Source organism: Apus apus, chromosome 21 (assembly GCF_020740795.1).
Source record: "Apus apus isolate bApuApu2 chromosome 21, bApuApu2.pri.cur, whole genome shotgun sequence".
Lineage (NCBI taxonomy): Eukaryota > Metazoa > Chordata > Aves > Apodiformes > Apodidae > Apus > Apus apus.
The window spans coordinates 2,274,994-2,290,290 of NC_067302.1; the positions used below are offsets into that span (position 1 = coordinate 2,274,994).

At 47.0% G+C, this 15,297-nt stretch overlaps 1 protein-coding gene across 4 annotated transcripts in view; it reads left to right on the top strand.

Moving 5' to 3' along the window:
• Window positions 1-397: 397 nt before the first annotated feature.
• LAPTM5 (lysosomal protein transmembrane 5) overlaps window positions 398-15,297 on the top strand; it is a 41,910-nt gene continuing 27,010 nt past the window's right edge. Inside the window, exons 1-2 of one of the 4 annotated variants that reach the window (XM_051637908.1) lie at window positions 398-618; window positions 2,866-2,932. The gene's annotated coding sequence lies outside the window, so the exon portion shown is untranslated. Of the gene's footprint in view, window positions 619-2,719; window positions 2,933-15,297 lie in introns of those variants that run through there. The other 3 variants (XM_051637910.1, XM_051637911.1, XM_051637909.1) reach the window with 3 other exon arrangements.

Genomic DNA, 15,297 nt, shown 5'->3' on the forward strand with positions numbered 1-15,297 from the left:
CAGGCTGAACAGCCTGAGCTCTCTCAGCCTTTCCTCACGGTCCAGATGCTCCAGCCCCCTCATCATCTTTGTGCTCCAGTGCTGGGCTCTCTCCAGCAGCTCCTTGTCCTCCATGAACTGGAGAGCCCAGATCTCAACACAGTTCTCCAGATGTGGCCTCACCAGGGCAGAGCAGAGGGAGAGGAGAACCTCCCTACACCTACCTGCCACGCTCTTCCTAATGCACCCCAGGATGCCTTTGGCCTTCTTGGCAATTCCTAAATCCCCTGTGGTTTCAGGCTAGCCCGATTAGCTTGGAGATGTTTACTGAAGGGGACACTGCCCAGATCCCAGGGTTGTTTGGTTTGGCTCGTGCTGCCACGTTCACGGCATCCGGCACATTTGTCTAGAGCTGCACCACTGCCACTTGTGCTGCAGATCCAAGCCCTGAGCTGGAAATTTGGCACTGGCACACAGGAATGACAGCCATTCCTGCTGTTTGCCTGTTGGAGATGTGAAAATGAGTGAAAGAGCAGGAGAGATGGAGGCAGACTGAGAGATGACAAGGAACAGAAGGTGAGGAAGGAGCGTCGTGCTGCTGGCTGGCTCATTATCTTCACAGCTAAGGAAACTTGGGAGGTAAAGCTCTGCAAGTCTCCTCCATGGCCTGGGATTTGGGAGGCAGAGTCTGGTGCAAAGGGGATGTAACTCCGTCAGGAACAGCAGGATGACCTCAGAGGCACAGCAACAGAAAGCAGCAATAAGAGGAAGATGAGGGAAAACAGGCCCACTGCAGAAGGAAACTGGAGACCTGGCCATGCAGGACATAGAGACTTTTGACAAGGTTTTGTGGTGAGAGGACAAGGGGAATGGATTGAAACTGGCAGAGGGGAGATTGAGGACATGGGAAGGACATGAGGAGGAAATTCTTGGGTGTGAGGGTGGTGAGCGCCTGGCCCAGGTTGCCCAGGGAAGCTGTGGCTGCCCCATCCCTGGCAGTGTTGAAGGGCAGGTTGGATGGGGCTTGGAGTAGCCTGGGCTGGTGGGAGATCCAGACATTTGGTCCTAGACACTTTCTATCACAGACATACGAACTCCATACTCAGTCTTTCTAAACTTGCCCATGCCCTGATGTAACAGGTTAGGAAAATGAAGTGTCTGGCACAGCTGGAGTTGTAGAGTGAAATGATCATCTGACACCTTGCTGCAAAAATCCAGTGCCTTGGATTTCTGCCTTGGTTTCTGCTCCCCTGGAAAACACAGAAAAGAACCTGTCCTTTCCCTGCCTCCCACTGCCTCCTTTCTCCCACCTCTCAGCCTCACTATAACCTCCTGAAATCCCAGTGTAGATCATGCAACCACAGCATTGTGTTTAGAAAGGTATTTGTTTAGATTCAGTCTTTTTAAAATAGTGGTGACAAAGGAAGATGCATCAAACAGGAAAATCTTCATTGAACTAATCAAAACATTTGCTATATTCCTAAGCAGAAGATACACTAGAAATAAGTATATTATGTTTACTGTAACATAAGAAAATTAATATAGTGGAGTAATGAAAGCAATTAATCTTGTATTATGCCAGCTAGTAAATTCAGAGTGTGTGGAGAGGAGATAATACACTATTTTAGCATCAAGTGTCCTTAAGAGACATTAGTGAAGTGAGGCTGTGATGAACCAGACATTCTGTTCTGTGTTTGTGAATGAGATGCATTAGATGGTCTTCATGCTGCTGCCAAGGTCAAAGTGGTAGGGGTGTAATCTTAACCTTGGGAATGAGGTCTCACTAAGTGTATCATAAGGGCTGCAACACTGCATAGGTAATAAATTAGTATGTAAATTGGGGTAGTTTTTGGAGATAAAAGGGCATATTTGAGGGGTGTGCTTGGAGAGCTGTTCTGCCAAGATAAGGTCACTGACAACTGCCATGGTCCTCTGGCTGCCAAATCAGCCTGGAACAGAAGTTAACAAAGATTTTGCTCTGTTTGAATGCTGAAGTGCTCCAGGGTACAGCAGGTACTGGATTTATGTCCTGTCTGCCATTTCTGCATTGCTTTTATTCCAACAGATCTCCTCATTTCCATGTGGCTATTGAGAAAAAAAGTGTTATTTAACTGGCTGGTGTTTTCTAGCAGCCAAGACTGGGACAGGCTACACTCCAGAACTGAATCCCCCAGTCACCTTTAGGGGATTTTCACAAAGTCCCATTTCTTCAGTCAAAAAGGAAAATTGCTATAAAAATAGCAACCAAGAACCCCACCCTTCTTCCTAAACAAAGGCTCATGGCTCCTCTTTGTTGTGCTCTCCTGCACCACGTGCTGTTGCAGATGGGAGCCCAGTGATGAGATTTCCAGCTTTGCAGAATCAAAAGGCAGGAATCTCATTTGCAGGCTGTCAGGTGCCACAGCCCTCATCTGCTGAAGGCTACACAGCAGTGCTAACAAGTGAAGGTGGGCAAGGTAGAAAATGCAGTTATTTGCTTGTAAAAAAGGAATCCCAAATACCTGCCTGTAGAGAGCAACTTGAGCCAATAATCCCAGGGTAGGGAACCTATTTAGGACCTTCCCTAGAGCATTTCACCTTGCCTTTGATCACTGCTCTATCTAGCTACAGTTACAACACAGTACTAATACAAAGTTGAAAATTAATTACTAAAAAAAGTTGGGTTTTTTTAATGAGACTTTGCCCTTTTCCATTGGATGTGAAATCTGACCTGTGGCATTTGCCCCATCACTGGTTAAAAATGACCCCTGTGCTGCAGGGACAGATCCCCTCCTGGAAACATCTCCATTACTTCTACACCTTTCCCCAGAGCTTAGGGGAGTGTTAGGACTGATTTCGTGGGCTTTTTAAGAGCTAATGAGGACAGGTGAATCCCATTCTCTGCAGATACAATTAATTCCACCTCTAATGAAGCTGGTTTTGATCTTCCAGAACACCAGAACTTCTCCACAGGGTAAGTATATATGCTTTAACTTTTCTTTTTTCCTCCCCCCAATGCATCTGCTAAGTGAGGAAAAGGAAACAACAGCAATTCTGCAAAATATCAAGGATTTGGTAAGACGAAATTAATCTTTAGTGCTTTATTTTGGGATTTCCTTTTTAGAATTCTACCTGGAACCAGGAAGCCTGACTGGAAACCAATCCAGTTTTCCTGTTCCATTTTTTTATTTACATGGGAAAATGAGTGATATTTATTTTCCAACTTTTTAACAGGCTAATTTAGTTTTGGAGAAAGTTCAGGTTTATACTGTTCTAAAAAAGAGTGCCAGGGTTTAATTTCTTCTTTTTAAAATGTAACCCTGTGTAGCCAATATCACCATTACCTTGGAGTTGGTTTCTCTGTTATTCCCCACAGTTGCAAAAGAACATTATAGACATGAAATTGTTCTGGGCATGAGCTGGGAAGGAAAAGCTGGCCAGGAATATAAATTACCTTCATTCATATTGAGTTTGCAGTTATTCTGACATAAAACTAGAGTAAAACCATTCTTAGCAAAGGATTTATACCATTGACTTAAGCGAGGGGGTTTTGCTTCACGATCCTGGATTCGTTGGAGAGAGTGTAACAGCAATAAAAGCACTATAAGGATACCAATAATAAAAGAAGCAGGATCTGGCCCCTCAGAAGCACGTTTTTAGGCAAGTTGGAACCCTAAGCCATGACTGTGTCCAGCAAGCAAGGGAAACCTGAGGCCAGCAGGGTGAGTAAAGGTGGCAGTGTCCTCCTTGTTGGGAGCTCATGGGCATGTGACGGTGGGAAACCACTGCCCTGGGTGAGGCCAAGGCTTCTCTCCTGAGTACATACAATGTGGTTTTCTAATTCCACCTCTTTGATGCCAGCGGGGTTTCCAGGAGTGTCCTCTTGGGGTTTTGGAGAGCAGCTTCTAGATGGGTGACTCCTTGAGTACGAAGAAGCCCAGGACTCCCTGTGCTCCCACTGACTCTTTGACTTGGCAGAAGTGAAGCTTGCAGAGCAGATGTTCCTCTGACTCATGCAGGTGTAAATAAAGATTTCCTCCAAGGAAAACTGCACCAAATCTACCTGCCTTGCTGGAGCTGGTGGAGTTGCTGCTGATTCACACTGGGAAAATTTGTCTCCATCCCCCTGACCACTGGACCACATGGTCCATTCCCTTCCCCTTCACATAACTTGTGCACAGTGCCACACCTGGAAGGTTGATGGATGCTTTCAGCAGATGTTCTCCATACCCTTATGAAGAATGTGCACCCAGAGCTGTGCACTACACAACCAGTGCCAGGAGAGATGGTCTGGAGGGCTCAGGTCTCAAAGAGTTGATCCATGCAGGGAAGAAAAGCCCTTACCCAGACATCTTGAGGCACTATCTCAAAACAGAGGCAGTTGAATGCATAGATGGCAGCAGGAGAACCTTTTTAGGGAGTCCTCTCTGATTTGAAGTCTAATAGACTAAACTATGAAAAAAAAACCAAAATAAAATCCCATTATAGATGACACAGCTGGTTTAAAGGAAGAAAGTTGTTTTTTAATAGTTTTTAATTGTTTTTCAATAGTTTTTTAATCCAAAATTTAAAGAGAAGATTGCCAGACCTTTCTTTGCACATCATTCAGCCTGTCCAGCAGGGAAGGGAGCAGAGAGAAAGGCTGGATCGTGATGCCAAGTGTTGGTTAAATCCAGACCCTTTCTCAAGTCCAAAGGGGACCTAAAAGAGGACATATTTCCAGCACACAGGTCTCCTGAGGCTGCTGGGCTGAATTTCAAAGACTTAAAAGAAGACTTGGAAAGAAATGTAATGTTTTGGACAGTTACCAAGATCAAAAAGAAACTCCCAGCTGATAGGGCTCCTCCAGAACAACTATCAAGCATGGGTAGCTGCTACCCACACAGTGCTTTTAAAATCCATGGGACCTGCAAATGAATATGTAAAGAATCTATCTCTTTGGATGTCAAAATTTGCCCATTGAGACCTATCACTAGACCATCCAAACTCTGTCCATATAAAACAGACGAAGTCATCAGTGAATTTAATGGAATCCCTGCTCTTTTCTCCTCGTGGGTTATATAAAACTCAGCTTAGGTCATTTTTCTTGGAGTGTAGAAAGGAGAGGAAGTGGCTGCTTTGTGTTTTGTTCTGTTCTTTGTCTGTGTTGCCTGAGAAGAATGGCTCAGTAATTGCTAAATGTTTTCAGCTATTTTTCTCCTTTCCCTTCTCCTTTTCCTTCTTCAGCAATATCCAATCAGCTCCACAGTTCAACAAGTACATGGAGAAGCTATCACAGAATTTTCTTTCATACATTTTAAACAACTTCTGATCAAAAGGTTAAAATTCTTCCACATTCCACTGATGGTGATGGAAACCTCTGTGATAATTATGGTTGAGGTTTTCAACCCAAGGTTTGTTTCCATGAAGTATTGGTCATGTTCTGTTTCTGCACCTCTTGTCTAGTTGAGATCTAAGTGACCCCTTTGCCAGGCTCCAGCTGGAGTTTGTCTGAGCTGTCCCAAGATTCACCACCAAATTACATTTCCTTCCACATTCACATTCCTATTTTAGGTGAAGGCACAAAAAGGTCATGGCTAAAGCTCCGGACAGGGTGACTGGATGTTCAGGAGCCACCCCACAGGATTATTGACTCTGCTGAAAAACGTCCTATTGGAGTCAAATCACCCAACCACAGGGTCAGATAATTTCACCCAAATTAATAGGTTTGTGAGCAGCAAAGCACCTTGCCTCTTGATTTCACTAAAGCCAAGTTTCCTTGCAGGGTTTTGCACTGGGATGTTGATGTCAGAGGTGCAGGATGATAGGTGGGTGCAGTTCAAGGAGAGGGTCTTCTGCAAGGAGAACAAAGAAGGGCTCTTTGTGCAAACCACAAGAGCTCCAACCACTCTATTCAAAAATCTCATTCAAAGTCCTCATTAACTCAGTGGGAGCCTGGTCTGACCAAGAAATTCAAGCTTAGACCCTTAATAAGGACAGTCACAAGGGGACAGAGACAGCAGGATGTATTCCATTTCTTTCTAACCAGGATGAAATTAATCTCCATGCAGAAAATCAGCTTAAGGACTCTACCCTACTTAAATTCCTGCAAGGCCTCTGTACTCCACTTGAGTAATCATTGATTGGATTCTTATGAGATACAGAGAAGCTCCAGCTAATTACAGTCCATATGTGAATAACTGTGGGTTTGGTCCTTAGGCAGTTCTGAAATTTGGAAGAAAAAGCAACAAAAAATCAACCTGAAAGGAAAGTATTCAGAAATGAGGTGTCTTGAAAGATAACTCTGTCAAAATCTGGTCAAGTGAAACATTTTGATTTGATTGCTACAGGTTTTTTTAACCATCTGTAACACTGAGACATATTTTGAGGTCAAATGTTTTCTCAACCCGAGAAGGTGAAATGTTTCCTTTTGAAAATGGCAAAACAAAATGTTCCCACTTTTATGTTATAATTTGTGGGTGGAGGATTTAGAAAAGAAACACAAAGCAACAAACAGAACAGCTCTGCAAAGTTTTAACACATCTGGGCAGGTTCCAGCCGATCCTCATCTGGGTTTTGGGGTTCAGAGTTTGGCTCAGAATCCAACTGTAGCCATGACACAGAGTCCTTCTCCTGTGCTAAAGCTGCATATGAAACACCTGCACAAGAGGGTCTGTCTCTACAGACATTCATAGTGGACATATGGAGGAAACAGATTGTTTGGGCAGAAAAGGTGAATGTTTGGGTAATCTGTGCACATAAACTGCAGCAAAATTGTGAGATCACAGGTACTGAGAGCAGTCAGGAGAAAAGAGCATTTGCAACCCGGTAAAGGCTGATGCTTTCTTTCAGGGATGGATAAAAAACACTGCAAACATTTCTCTCTGCTGTCTCAAAAATGCTCCCAGCCTGATCTGAAGCCACCTGAGCCAACAAACCGATCAGTTGTGCTACGGTGACATCAAGAGGCCACTGCCTGCTGGAGACACAACTGCTCTGCAGAGCTGGTGGTCTCCTGGGAGCAGGCAGGAGGCTGAGGAGAGCAGTCATTTGCTCAAGGACATCTCTGTGGTGAGGACACAGATGAGACACGACCCAGACACGCCAGATCCCAACCCTGGGCTGCCCAGCACACGCTGCTCTGCCTGCAGCTGAGGCAGGTTTTGGAGGCTGCAGAGCTGAGATTGGGGTTTTGCTGGAAAAAATCACCTTGACTCTGCAATTTCCTGGGTAGCCCAGAGATGGCTGATGAGCTGCTGTGGGGTGTCTGTCCGGGAGCAGCCTGCAAGGCAGGATCAGCAGGATCTGGAGGCAGGCATGCCCAGGTCAAGTGAAGCAGAGCAGAGGTCTCACAGCTTTGGGGAAGTGCCTTCACATGGAGCTTTCTGACCAAAACAGGGAGGTGTTGCCAAAACATTGTTCTTCTTTTTCTTTCCTGGGAGATGAGAGACAGGACAGTGCAAGGACTAACTGGCAAGGTCTCCTCCTTCTCTGCCATACTCCTTGTAACAAAATCCCCCACCCCATTGCCCCTCTCTGCCATCTCTCCATCTCCTGAATGGGACACAGCCTGCACCAAACCAACATACCCTTTAATTGTAGTATTTCTAAATCTCTCCTGCTGAAGCACAGTGGCCTCTGCCCTCCTGTGAGCCCTGGAATGCAGGAGAAGGTCTGGCTCTCAGCCCTGCTGATCCTTGCCTAGCACCAGCCAAGGTCACCCTCTGCTCTGGGACATGTTAGCATTTCAAAAGGAGGACTTTCTCCACCCCCATACTCCAGGAGGACCATCTTGGATTGAGTGCTCAAGATGTAGGTCTAAATCCCAGCCTGGTGTCTCTCACCTCCATGGATGCCTGTGGGGAAGGAAAAGCTTGCACAGCTTTCCTGCCAAGCAAGGGCTTGTTCTTAAGGTTAAATAGTAGAAGCAATCCCAAAGGCCAAGAATGCCACCATTATTTCCTGTGAGGCTGCTCATTTGAGAGGTAATTGAATTTTAGTCATAGTGTTTATCCAAGAAAATCATCTGAGGAATCAAAACTGGGAAATCCCTTGAAGTGGTGACATTCTCAAACAGAGCTGGGATTTGCAGCAGATCAGCAATGGCTGTGTGCATCTCCTCCTCCCTGTCCTGTCATTTGCAAGGCCTTTTGGAGACAGGCCACCTACCTGGAGGGCTGGACTAGTGCAGCACCCAAGTCCCAGAAACACATCACTCCCAACGGAGGCTCGTCCCTCCTCTCCTGCTGCCTCAAGGTCTTCTCTTGGGAAAAAGTGCATATTCTGCTGCAGGAAACAGTCATCATAGAATCATGGAATGGTTTGGGTTGGAAGGGACCTTCAAGATCATCCAGTCCCAACCCCCTGCATGGGCAGGGACACCTCCCACCAGCCCAGGCTGCTCCAAGCCCCATCCAACCTGCCCTTCAACACTGCCAGGGATGGGGCAGCCACAGCTTCCCTGGGCAACCTCCCCACCCTCACACTCCAGAATTCCCCCCTAATGTCTAACCTAAATCTCCTCTTTTCCAGTTTCAATCCATCAAACCTTGTCCTCTTGCTACCTGCCCTTGTCAAAAGCCCCTCCCCACCTTTCTTGTAGGCTGCCTTCAGATGCTGGAAGTCCCTCAGTCTGGAAGCACGAGCAGTTATATTTTACTAAGATGTTCATGTTTAACACAGCAACTGTTCCTTTCCAAATAAGACAACAGGAGACTAGTGGTCCATATTTGTCCTTTTCCCCTACAACTCCCCCATCAGCCTGACTCCCTGAAGCTCTCCCTGCTTCCCTGAGCTCCGTTCAGACTTCACTTGACTCTCACAGTGCTGAGAAGCTTCACTCTGCTGTGCAAACCTTCCATGTTTTCCTACATTTCTTGGCTATTGTGGTTGGCCATGGGTGGTTTGTTACAAAAACATATCCAGTGTTTCTCCATCTGCTGCAAGTCAGTTTGGGTGGAAAGCATGAGAGTGGGTGAGGGACCAGAAGCAGCCTCCACGTACGTGTAAATATTTGAAAGGTCATGCAGTTACTCATACAGTATGTCCTGCCAAGCTTTGTGCAGAAAACACCTTTTTTGGTGTCTCTTCGTACGTCTTTGGGGGTTTTTCCAGTGTGGCAGCAGGCAGCCCTGTTCCCCTTTGCACCTCAATCATCCATTGTTTGTTTGTTTCCTGAGCAAACCAAAAATATCCTTAACGGGAGGTAGGTGCAGATGCTTACAGAGAGCAACAAGGGCAGGTTAACCAACCTGGGGATGGAAAAAGCAAAAGGGATAAGATTTTTTTTTCAAGTGACTGTGTCCCAGAAACCTTGTTTTCCTCTTGTGGCAAGCAGCAAGCCACTAATTGGACAAATCTCCTGTGGTTTGCAGTGGGCAGGGTCCAGGGCTGAGCTATGGAACAGGGTTCTCCTTTGCCCTCACATAAGGTGAATTTGGCTCTGGATGTGAACTGCTCTTGTGGAGTGTGTTTGTCTCTCCTGGCCTGACCTGATCCCGGGTTGGCCTCTCTGTTGGAAGAGGACCAGCACTCAGCAGCACCCTCAGCCTTTGGAGTCCAGTGGACTTTAACAACCACGTGTGCTGCTGCTGCAGGAGGCTGGAGACGTGTTGTTCCAGCAGCACGTTGCTGGTGCTTGTGCCTGCACGTAGGTGGGTCCACCAGGTCTCAGCCACCACTCAAGCAGAGTCTCCCAAAGCTGCAGGAGCTCTGAGCCAGAGGTGTTGTAGGACACACCTCAAAGTCCTGGTGTACCCCAGTTGTCCTTTCCATTTAGGAGGCAGCTGGGGTCATGGTTTCCTCCGTGATGTGGAGGCAGCTTCAGTTGCTGTTGCAAAAGGGGTTTATGAGCAAGGTACCTAGTCCAAGCAGCTCATCCAGGCTCCTCCATTCAGGAGTGGGAATCATCCCATGCATCTCAGATTGGACATCCAGAGTGGGATTTAACCCCAGGTTAAGGAGAGGCATTTTGGTGTGAGGTGGGGTTAATCTCTGTGTGCTGATGGTGGAAGCTGTTGAAAGAAGAAATGAAGATGTGCCCCTCAAAGCCAAGAGGAGGATGGAGCTGGTCCCATGTGAGTGTCTGCTCTAAGGTGACCTAAACAGCTTCCACCATTGGGCCAGATCTTCAAAAAATGTATTGGCAATTTAGATATCTGGCACAGAAATATAGGGTAATAGATAATAGGAAGAAATTCTTCACCATGAGGGTAGTGAGACACTGGAATGGGTTGCCCAGGGAGCTTCTTGATGCCCCATCCCTGGAGGTGTTCAAGGCCAGGCTGGATGAAGCTTGTGCAGCCTGGTCTGGTGGGAGGTGTCCCTGCTCATGGCAGGGGGGTTGGAGGGTGATGATCTTGAAGGTCCCTTCCAACATTAACCATTCTCTGATTCTACAAGTAGACACCTAAATTGGAGTGTCCTAATGGAGAGCTGAATCTCACATTGAATTGTATAAGGCTAGGTGAAGGTGGGAGTGATCTCTTCATCAATCATTTGGATGAATAACAATTGAACAGAAGTCGTGGCTTATTAATTTATCCTTGTTGGGTGACTGTTTAGATGAAACTGCTGCCTTATTTAAAACCAAAGGACAATTTTGTTCTTTCTGTAGCTTTGTAAGGAAAAGCTAACACAGCAGTTTCCTCCATCCAGCTGAATGAAAACAATAGACTTTTACCTCTGTGGGCACTTAAATGTACTCAGGATTATTATTTTTTATGTCTTAGTAAAGGAGAAGGCATGTAAAGTAATGTGTAAAATACAGTGAGGTATATCTAGAGGGAGGCTGTACAGACATCAAGCACAGCAAACCTGATATAAAATATAATGAAAGAATAAAGCAGGTAACAGGGCAGGTATAAATCCTGGTGGAATGAATAAAGCATGTCACATAATGGCAATAAAAAAGTAGCAAATAGCAAAACACACATCAGCATAGACATAAAGCACAATGAACTGATGGATGAAAGTCAGATTAATGAATAGATTGTTTCTGTCACTCTGGATAAGCAAAACGATCATTTTGTCTTCTGAGACCTTAGAGAGCTTCTGGCTACACAGGACTATGGGGAGGGTTTTCTAGTTTTCTTACTCAGAATTTAATAATATCTGACAACTGCAAACAGATTTTGCAGAGTATTATTAGGTCTAAAATCGTGTTGGGTTGAAAATCTTCACTGCTGGGCTTAGTGAGGGTTTGCATGAAGAAGGCATGGGCTGGAGATGTAGGGGAAGGACAGGACTTCTCAACAAGATGTAGGTAGCAAAGAAAGATAAACTAACTTTCTCTGGAGTATCATTTTTCACCTTTGTTAAAAACACATCTGAAGGTATTTACTTAAACCGTGGTGATGTAATTTGCACATTACACTGGAACTGCTTCCAAGTGCAGGGTTCCCCTTTTCACCACTGTTTGGAGACAAGAGGCTCTATGGAGGGAACTGAGGAACCCAAGAAATTCATAGAATCACGGAATGGTTTGGGTTGGAAGGGACCTTAAAGATCATCCAGTCCCAACCCCCTGCATGGGCAGGGACACCTCCCACCAGCCCAGGTTGCTCCAAGCCCCATCCAACCTGCCCTTCAACACTGCCAGGGATGGGGCAGCCACAGCTTCCCTGGGCAACCTGGGCTAGGGTCTCACCACCCTCACACCCAAGAACTTCCTCCTCATCTCCAACCTCCATCTCCCTCTTCCAGTTTAAAGCCATCATCCCTCACCCCCTGCCCTTGTCCCAAGTCCCTCCCCAGCTTTCCTGGAGCCCCTTCAGGCACTGGAAGGTGCTCTAAGGTCTCCCCGGAGCCTTCTCTTCTCCAGGCTGAACACCCCAACTCTCCCAGCCTGTCTCCAGAGCAGAGCTGCTCCAGCCCTTGGATCATCTCTGTAGCTCCTCTGGACTCTCTCCAGCAGCTCCACGTCCTTCTTATGTTGGGAGCTCCAGAGCTGGACACAGCTCTCCAGGGTGTCTCCCCAGAGCAGAGCAGAGGGGACAATCCCCTCCCTGGCCCTGCTGCCCACGCTGCTGGGGATGCAGCCCAGGACACGGGTGGGTTCTGGGCTCCAGCACACGGTGCTGGGTCATGTTGAGCTTCTCATCCACCATCACCCCCAAGTCCTTCTCTTCTGGGCTGTTTTCAATCCATTCTACACCCAACCTGCATTAGTGCTTGGGATTGTCCCAGTCCAGGTGCAGAATTTGGCCTTGTTGAACTTAGTGCCCCTAGAGAGCAGCAACCCTGCCCTGCAAGCCCAGAGCTGCAGTGGGTTCAGCTGCAGGGACTCAGGCAGGGATGTTAATGAAGCACAGGCTGGTAAATCTCACTGATAGCCCAGCATTTTTGCCTACCAGCACCTACTTCACCTCCATCCGAGGTGGGACTTGGTGACACAGACCTCTAGTCACAGCAGGTGCAAATTTTCATGGCCTTTTGACTTCTGGAGAAGGCCCCATGAGCTCCCCTGCCCCCCGGTGCTGTCACCTTCACCTGGCACGATGCAGCAATGATTCAGTGACTGCACATCTGCTGCTGCAGCCTTTGCTAACTGCATTTTTACAAACCTCCCTTTGCAAACAGATTTGAAAGGGAAGTGCATTTAGTTTAATTAGCAGAAGCCACTTCACCAAACTCTCCCTTTTCCCTGGCAGCAGCAGATGCCTGAGCCCAACTGGTTTCCAGCAGGAATATGTGGTAGCAGACCCAGGGCCCCTCTCTGCCCAAGGTTTATTGCCCTGCTGGCATGGAGCACTTCTCTCATTAAGGCTCTCACATTGTTGTTTGGCTTCTTCTAAAGTGCAAATCCATGAAGCAATGCTTTGGAGGAAGCCAATTAAGAAGGACAGAAGAAACATTTCCCACTGGCTGAGACCAGACCCAGGACTAAACAGGATCAGGGCTGCATGGAAATTGGGAGCCTGTTTCAGAGAGGGTGTCAGAGGTTTGTGTGCAGGAAGCTTAAGAACAAGTCAGTCCTCTTGCAGGTTGGTTGTGTCTCTGGGAAAAGCTTCTTAATTCTCTTGTACTTTGTTTCCTCCTCTGTGAAGTCAGAGCAGGTTTTTTTTTTTAGACTAAAACCCTTTGTGTTCCTAACCCAACCTCTTGCTTCCAGGACTTCTCTAATTGTCTGTGTACAGAACAGTGCATGGCTGAAACATTGGCTGAATTAGACACAGAGATGTAGACAGGGCCTGTGCATCCATCCCCTTCTCATCACAGCAGGGAATGGGCAGCTCTGACTCTTTTACCTCTCCCACCCCCTGGTTTGACTCTGTTCTCCTCCAGGATCAGCTCACCCAAACCCGGGGATCCCTTCACTGCTGTGGGTGCCAAGGAGAGCAGCACGTGGCTTGGTTCAGCCTCTCCTCGTGTTCTCTTGAAGGAGATGTCTTGATGGGAGCTGCTTTCTGCTGGCAGCAGGTCATGAATTGAGCTGGAGGACCAAGACCCCTCCAATGAGTTGTCCCACCTGGGTTTCCTTCCAGGAAGGAGTCCAGGGCAAGGCTCTGCAGAGCACATAAAAGACATGGCCATAACTCCACGAAAAAAAAAACAACAACCCACCAAGGCTGTGTTCCTTAGAGCAAACTGACTTCCTACAAGGCTGATCTTTCAGCAGTGCTCTGGGTGTCTGCAGAGGCTGGTATGCAGACCACTGAAAGGGGCCACTCAGGAGAACGTTGTGAGCCAAACATGCAGTGGCATTCAGGACTATTTGAAGCCAATGGCCCAGCCTGGGCCACACTTCTTATTTGTTTTTACACGTTGGGAGCTAAGTTTGGGTGTGCTGTGCTCAAACACACAAGCAAGCCTCTGTCTGCCTCAAAAAGGAGCGGGGGGACTGCAAAGGGAACCTACACTCTTCAAGCAAAGTCAAGTTCAAATTATGAACCAGCTTTTCATAGTAGCAGGAAATGCTTGATCCTCCTGCACCTTCATTCAGCTGGGCCCACAAAATGGCTTTGAGGGGAGCCAACCCCTAAAGAAAATAAGTTTCATGTGGAGCAGGTAAAGCAAAGCCTGTATTTGCAACTGATTTGTAAGTGAAAGCTGCTTAACCAGATCAATTTTTAAAATCCAGTCTTATTTTTAAAACCCCATCTTATTTTTAACCCTGTTTTCCCAAAGATGCTCCAGATGTCACTGTGGTTTGGCTGCCCCAGGGATGCTGATAGATGCAGGTTTGATGCTTGTCCTGCCTGCAGTCCTTGTCTATGGCTTTGTGCTCTCCCTGCACGTGAAGAGATTCCAATTCCAAGTTGATCTTTGCAGCTGGATGACATTTTTTCCTAGTAGAGCATAGAAACGATGCTGAAAAATGTGCCCAAACAGCCTCTTCCTTAGCCTGAAAAGCACAAACCATAATGGTGACAACCAACAGTGGTGCCAGAATTCTACCAGTTGTGATTAGTCACGAGAGATTTGGTTCATAAGTGACCTGATTTGGTTCAAAAATGACCCTCAACTGGCAGGATTTAGTCTAAACCTTGTCTGAGGTCCACAAAAACAGAACCATTCAGCATTTCTCTCCCATTCCTTCCTCTCTCCACCTGGTGGTTTTATACAGGGTAGGAAGCAGGAGCTCTGAAAAATGGGATTAAAGTGTATAATCATAATACTGCTGGGAATTAAAAAGAAACAAATACATAAAATGTATGTGTTCATATGGGGGAGTAAGAAGTTGTGCTGTCTAAAGAGCCCATTTTGCCAGTGATAAATGTCTTCTCTAGGTGGGAAGTTTCTTCTTGAATCCTCACAGAATGTTAAATGAATGGTTCTGTAGGTGTCTGGCCCAGGTTGCCCAGGGAAGCTGTGGCTGCCCCATCCCTGGCAGTGTTGAAGGGCAGGTTGGATGGGGCTTGGAGCAGCCTGGGCTGGTGGGAGGTGTCCCTGCCCATGCAGGGGCTGGGACTGGATGATCTTGAAGGTTCCTTCCAACCCAAACCAGGCTGTGATTCCATTATTCTATGATCTCTGGAGCCCTGAGGGTGGGTGGCCACAGAATCACAGAATCCTGGGAGCTGGAAGGGCCCTCTGGAGATCGAGTCCAACCTCCCTGCCAGAGCAGAACCACCACAGAATCTAGGGCAGGTCACTCAGAAATTGAAGTCTCCAGAGAAGGAGACTCCACAGCCTCTCTGGGCAGCCTGTCCCAGGGCTCTGTCACCCCCACAGGAAAGAAGTTCTTCCTCATGTTGAGCTGGAACTTCCTGGGCTCCAGTTTGAACCCATTGCCCCTTGTCCTGTCCCAGGGCACAAGTGACAAGAGCTTGTCCTGCCTTCTTGATGCCCTCATGTATTTATAGACATTCATTAGATCCCCCCTCAGTCTTCTCCTCCCTAGACTGAACAGCCCCAGGT